Consider the following 6,754-nt stretch of genomic DNA (forward strand, 5'->3'; position numbering starts at 1 on the left):
GGTCAGTGCTGAGGGAATGAATTGACCTGACCAATCCTGCTTTGACAACGTACCCAGGTGAACGTCCTGAATTGCTGAGACTCCCAGAGCTGGCTTTCCTGATCCTGGGAATCGCTGGTGTGTTGTTAATCCTGACGGTCCTCGGGATCACCCTCACCATCATCCATCGGAAAAGACAGGACAGGAAAGCTTTCTCCAGTAAGTGACTCAGGTTCGATACAGAGTAAAGCTCCCTCTACACTGTCCCCCCATCTAACACTCCCAGGGACAGGGACAGCACGGGGTTAGATACAGAGTAAAGCTTTCTCTACACTGTCCCCCCCATCAAAAACTCCCAGGGACAGGGACAGCACGGGGTTAGATACAGAGTAAAGCTCCCTCTACACTGTCCCCCCATCAAACACTCACAGGGACAGGGACAGCACGGGGTTAGATACAGAGTAAAGCTCTCTCTACACTGTCCCTCCATCTAACACTCCCAGGGACAGGGACAGGGACAGCACGGGGTTAGATACAGAGTAAAGCTCCATCTACACTGTCCCCCCCCATCAAACACTCCCAGGGACAGGGACAGCACGGGGTTAGATACAGAGTAAAGCTCCCTCTACACTGTCCCCCCCATCAAACACTCCCAGGGACAGGGACAGCACGGGGTTAGATACAGAGTAAAGCTTCCTCTACACTGCCCCCCCATCAAACACTCCCAGGGACAGGGACAGCACGGGGTTAGATACAGAGTAAAGCTCCCTCTACACTGTCCCCCCATCAGACACTCCCAGGGACAGGGACAGCATTAGATACAGAGTAAAGCTCCCTCTACACTGTCCCTCCCTATCCCAGGGACAGGGACAGCACGGGGTTAGATACAGAGTAAAGCTCCCTCTACACTATCCCCCCATCAGACACTCCCAGGGACAGGGACAGCACGGGGTTAGATACAGAGTAAAGCTTCCTCTACACTGTCCCTCCCTATCCCATGGACAGGGACAGCACGGGGTTAGATACAGAGTAAAGCTCCCTCTACACTGTCCCCCATCAATCACTCCCAGGGACAGGGACAGCACGGGGTTAGATACAGAGTAAAGCTCCCTCTACACTGTCCCCCCATCAAACACTCCCAGGGACAGGGACAGCACGGGGTTAGATACAGAGTAAAGCTCCCTCTACACTGTCCCCCCATCAGACACTCCCAGGGACAGGGACAGCATTAGATACAGAGTAAAGCTCCCTCTACACTGTCCCTCCCTATCCCAGGGACAGGGACAGCACGGGGTTAGATACAGAGTAAAGCTCCCTCTACACTATCCCCCCATCAGACACTCCCAGGGACAGGGACAGCACGGGGTTAGATACAGAGTAAAGCTTCCTCTACACTGTCCCTCCCTATCCCATGGACAGGGACAGCACGGGGTTAGATACAGAGTAAAGCTCCCTCTACACTGTCCCCCCATCAATCACTCCCAGGGACAGGGACAGCACGGGGTTAGATACAGAGTAAAGCTCCCTCTACACTGTCCCCCCATCAAACACTCCCAGGGACAGGGACAGCACGGGGTTCGATACAGAGTAAAGCTTCCTCTACACTGTCCCCTCACCAAACACTCCCAGGGACAGGGACAGCACGGGGTTAGATACAGAGTAAAGCTCCCTCTACACTGCCCCCTCATCAAACACTCCCAGGGGCAGGGACAGCACGGGGTTAGATACAGAGTAAAGCTCCCTCTACACTGTCCCCACATCAGACTCTCCCAGGGACAGGGACAGCACGGTTAGATACAGAGTAAAGCTCCCTCTACACTGTCCCCCTATTCCAGAGACAGTGCGGTGTATCCTGGTTTATCCTCTGCCCACCCTCTCTCTCTTGTTTGCCCTCAGGACCTATCGAGGAGACCGGCGACAGGATAACCCCAACCTTCCTGCTCCCCTGAGCATCGCTGCCTGTGGATTTCAGGGCACACCGACCGAACAAATCTTCCCTGATCGCCGCACAATCCGCCTGTCCGGAAATCCCCCCCCCCCCCTCTCAGGGACGGTCGGAGTGCCGCACAAAATCAATCCCCTCGCTGGACCATGTCCTGTTACATACACACTTCCCCCGCTCTCAGGTAGATATCTGTACACTGACTGGTGTCTCTCAGTCCCCTCTCTCTCTCAGGGAGATATCTGTACACTGACTGGTGTCTCTCAGTCCCCCTTCTCTCAGGGAGATATCTGTACACTGACTGGTGTCTCTCAGTCCCCCCTCTCTCTCAGGGAGATATCTGTACACTGACTGGTGTCTCTCAGTCCCCTCTCTCTCTCTCAGGGAGATATCTGTACACTGACTGGTGTCTCTCAGTCCCCTCTCTCTCAGGGAGATATCTGTACACTGACAGGTGTCTCTCAGTCCCCTCTCTCCCTCAGGGAGATATCTGTACACTGACAGGTGTCCCTCAGTCCCCTCTCTCTCTCTCAGGGAGATATCTGTACACTGACTGGTGTCTCTCAGTCCCCTCTCTCTCTCTCAGGGAGATATCTGTACACTGACTGGTGTCTCTCAGTCCTCTCTCTCTCAGGGAGATATCTGTACACTGACAGGTGTCTCTCAGTCCCCTCTCTCCCTCAGGGAGATATCTGTACACTGACAGGTGTCCCTCAGTCCCCTCTCTCTCTCTCAGGGAGATATCTGTACACTGACTGGTGTCTCTCAGTCCCCTCTCTCTCTCTCAGGGAGATATCTGTACACTGACTGGTGTCTCTCAGTCCCCTCTCTCTCTCTCAGGGTGATATCTGTACACTGACTGGTGTCTCTCAGTCCCCTCTCTCTCAGCGAGATATCTGTACACTGACTGGTGCCTCTCAGTCCCCTCTCTCTCTCTCTCTCTCAGGGAGATATCTGTATACTGACTGGTGTCTCTCAGTCCCCTCTTTCTCAGGGTGGGCGGCACGGTGGCACAGTGGTTAGCACTGCTGCCTCACAGCGCCAGAGACCCGGGTTCAATTCCCGCCTCAGGCGACTGACTGTGTGGAGTTTGCACATTCTCCCCGTGTCTGCGTGGGTTTCCTCCGGGTGCTCCGGTTTCCTCCCACAGTCACAAAGATGTGCAGGTCAGGTGAATTGGCCATGCTCAATTGCCCGTAGTGTTAGGTAAGGGGTAAATGTAGGGGTATGGGTGGGTTTCGCTTCGGCGGGTCGGTGTGGACTTGTTGGGCCGAAGGGCCTGTTTCCACACTGTAATCTAATCTAATCTAATATCTGTACACTGACTGGTGTCTCTCAGTCCCCTCTCTCTCTCAGGGAGATATCTGTACACTGACTGGTGTCTCTCAGTCCCCTCTCTCTCTCTCAGGGAGATATCTGTACACTGACTGGTGTCTCTCAGTCCCCTCTCTCTCAGGGAGATATCTGTACACTGACTGGTGTCTCTCAATCCCCTCTCTCTCTCTCCGGGAGATATCTGTACACTGACTGGTGTCTCTCAGTCCCCTCTCTCTCTCTCAGGGAGATATCTGTACACTGACTGGTGTCTCTCAGTCCCCTCTCTCTCTCTCAGGGAGATATCTGTACACTGACTGGTGTCTCTCAGTCCCCTCTCTCTCTCTCAGGGAGATATCTGTACACTGACTGGTGTCTCTCAGTCCTCTCTCTCTCTCAGGGAGATATCTGTACACTGACTGGTGTCTCTCACTCCCCTCTCTCCCAGGGAGATATCTGTACACTGACTGGTGTCTCTCAGTCCCCCCTCCCACCCCCTTTCTCGGTGTGATTAATCTGTAACATTTTGTCGATTGTCAGGATTTTTCTCATGTGTGGCTTAATGAAAATCCATTGTACGTATTTTCACCAATTTGCCACCAGAGAGTAAATAAACATTATTTAAAGTTGTCCTTGTCAATTATTGACCTCACTTTGACGACCTCGTTGTGAGAACCATGCGGTTGCCGCTGGCAACACACCCAGTCAGGCTCCTCGAGGCGCGCTAGGCCCTCTCTCAGCCAGCTGAATTTACTAGGCCCTGGCGGGAGCCTGGGCCTCAATTTGGCAGATTCACTGGCCCGGGGGCTGTAATCTGCAGCTCAGCGACGTGAGACGACGGGGCTCTGAGCGACGGTGAGGTATTGTGGATTACGCTCTCCAGAAGAAAACACTCCCTCCATCGATCGATCGCGGTTTGAGTCCTGAGCAGAAATTCGATGCAGCGAGGGGTGACAGTGAGGAGGCGCGGGAGGGACGTGAACACATCAGGAGGGGAACGGGCAGCTGAGGGGCCATTTTAACACAGGGACGCCATGTTGGCGGCCGTATTGGTGAGGCCGCGTTTGGAATACTGCGTCAAATTCCGCTCTCCCCGCGACAGGAAGGATGTTGGGAAAGGGTTCGGAAAAGATTTACGAGGGTGTTGGAGAGGCTGGGTCTGTTTTCCCTGGAGCGTCGGAGACTGAGGAGGTGACCTTATAGAGATTTATAACATCATGAGGGGGGACATGGATAGGGTAAATAGACAAGGTCTTTTCCCCCTGGGGTGGGGGAGACTGAGGGGGTGACCTTATAGAGGTTTATAACATCATGAGGGGGGACATGGATAGGGTAAATAGACAAGGTCTTTTCCCCTGGGGTGGGGGAGACTGAGGGGGTGACCTTATAGAGGTTTATAACATCATGAGGGGGACATGGAGAGGGTAAATAGACAAGGTCTTTTCCCCCTGGGGTGGGGGAGAATCCAGAACTAGAGGGGGAAGAGGGAAAGATTGAAAAGGGGTAACTTTATCCCCCAGAGGGTGGTGCGTGTGTGGGCCGGGGCAATGCCAACATTGAAAAGGGGGATGGGGAGGGGAACAGGAAGGGTTTAGAGGGATAGGGGCCACGTGCTGGCAAACAGGGACTGGGTTAGGTTAGGGATATCTGGGTCAGCACGGACGGGGTGGGCCGAAGGGTCTGTTTCTGTGCTGGACAACTCTAGTCATGGAGACGTCAGTCGTGGGCAGAACTAATATTAACACGGCCATGTGTATCAGTAGTAGGCCCGACTTGGAGCCTGGGCCTAAATTTCCTATTTTCTGCACGTGGGGACTAATCTCAATTCTTCACGCCAGGAGTGATGTCCGTGGTGGGAGGCTGAAGGTGGAGCATGGCCTGATGTTCTCAGGTCTGTGTGTGTGGGGTTGGTGAGGGGGACAAAGCTCTCATTCCCTCTTCCCAAGTGACTGATCAGCATTCGGCCTGAGAGACCAGGCCTGAGCAGAACCTACCCTCCTGTGTCTGTCTGGAAGCCAACCAGGATCGACCGGCCTTGCCAAAAGAGAAGCCTGGGCCTGAACTATCTTGCTCTGCTGGGGGGGGACAGGCTCTCAGTGGGAGGTTGGGATCAGCACTAGGCCAGAGATGGAGCCTGGGCCTGGATTTCCCAGTGTGTGGGAGTAGGAGCTCTCAGTGGGAGGTTGGGAACAGCACTAGGCCGGAGATGGAGCCTGGGTCTGAATTTCCCAGTTTGTTGAGGGGACAGGCTCTCAGTGTGAGGCAGGGATCAGCACTAGGCCGGAGATGGAGCCTGGGCCTGAATTTCCCAGTTTGTGGGGGGGACAGGCTCTCAGTGGAAGGCTGGGATCGACAATAGGCCGGAGATGGAGCCTGGGTCTGAATTTCCCAGTTTGTTGAGGGAACAGGCTCTCAGTGTGAGGCAGGGATCAGCACTAGGCCGGAGATGGAGCCTCTTGGTTCTGCGCTGACCGAGGTTACCTGAGTGAGTGTGGAGTCACAAGGAGCCAAGGCCCAGTGACGGACTCCCTGTATCCAGGCTCGGGGTCATCGCTAGGACTCAGGCCTTTACTGACAGCTACAATAAGGTCAGGGGGACCTCCTCACCCGATAGGCCCACTCAGAATCACTCGTGGGCCTGGGTTCTTATCCTCCCTCGGGTATAACGGAGGGTGGGGACACTCCCTCCCACACCACATGGCATTCCTCACTCCCACCACACTCCCTCCATCCCCCACCCCGCTCCCTCAATACCCTCCCTCAAACACCTGCCCGCTCCTTGAACCCGCTCCTCCGTCCCTCAACCCCCACCGCACTCCCTCCATCCCCCTCCCTGCTCCCTCAATACCCTCCCTCCATCTCCCTCCCCGCTCCCTCAATACCCTCCCTCAAACACCTGCCCGCTCCTTGAACCCGCTCCTCCGTCCCTCAACCCCCACCGCACTCCTCCATCCCCCTCCCTGCTCCCTCAATACCCTCCCTCCATCCCGCTCCCTGAACTCCATCCTCGGTCCCTCAACCACCTCCCTGCTCCCTCAACCCCCACCGCACACCCTCCACCCTCACCCCGCAGTACCTCAAACCCCTCTGTGCTCCATCAACCCCCACCGCAGTCCCTCCATCCCCCTCCCTGCTCCCTCTATACCCTCCTCGGTCCCTCAACAGCCTCTCCACTCTCTCAATCCCTTCCTCCTCCCCCACCCTCGATCCCCTTGCGCGCTCCCTCAATCCCCTCCATACACCATCAATCTCATCTGTCCGGAGGAAATTGTCCTGTAGTGCCCAGGGATGTGCAGGTTAGGGTGGATTGGCCGTGGGGAAATTGCCCCGTAGTGCCCAGGGATGTGCAGGTTAGGGTGGATTGGCCGTGGGAAATTGTCCCATAGTGTCCAGGGATGTGCAGGTTAGGGTGGGTTGGCCGTGGGGAAATTGTCCCGTAGTGTCCAGGGATGTGCAGGTTAGGGTGGATTGGCCGTGGGAAATTGTCCCGTAGTGTCCAGGGATGTGCAGGTTAGGGTG

General features: G+C 55.4%; 1 long non-coding RNA gene across 5 annotated transcripts; it reads left to right on the forward strand.

Moving 5' to 3' along the window:
• Positions 1-60: 60 nt before the first annotated feature.
• Positions 61-3,864, forward strand: LOC148134084 (uncharacterized). 5 transcript variants are annotated; one of them, XR_015755924.1, is made up of 4 exons: positions 61-198; positions 1,876-2,105; positions 2,254-2,327; positions 2,426-2,630. It is a non-coding gene; the product is annotated as an uncharacterized LOC148134084 (long non-coding RNA). The 5 variants fall into 5 exon arrangements; XR_015755928.1 differs by lacking the exons at positions 2,254-2,327; positions 2,426-2,630 and adding an exon at positions 3,330-3,864; XR_015755927.1 differs by lacking the exon at positions 2,254-2,327 and having other exon boundaries at positions 2,404-2,628.
• The last annotated feature ends 2,890 nt before the right edge of the window (positions 3,865-6,754 follow it).

This window comes from Chiloscyllium plagiosum, unplaced genomic scaffold (genome assembly GCF_037043375.1).
Source record: "Chiloscyllium plagiosum isolate Xiang-an unplaced genomic scaffold, Cpla_swu_hap1 HiC_scaffold_102, whole genome shotgun sequence".
NCBI lineage: Eukaryota > Metazoa > Chordata > Chondrichthyes > Orectolobiformes > Hemiscylliidae > Chiloscyllium > Chiloscyllium plagiosum.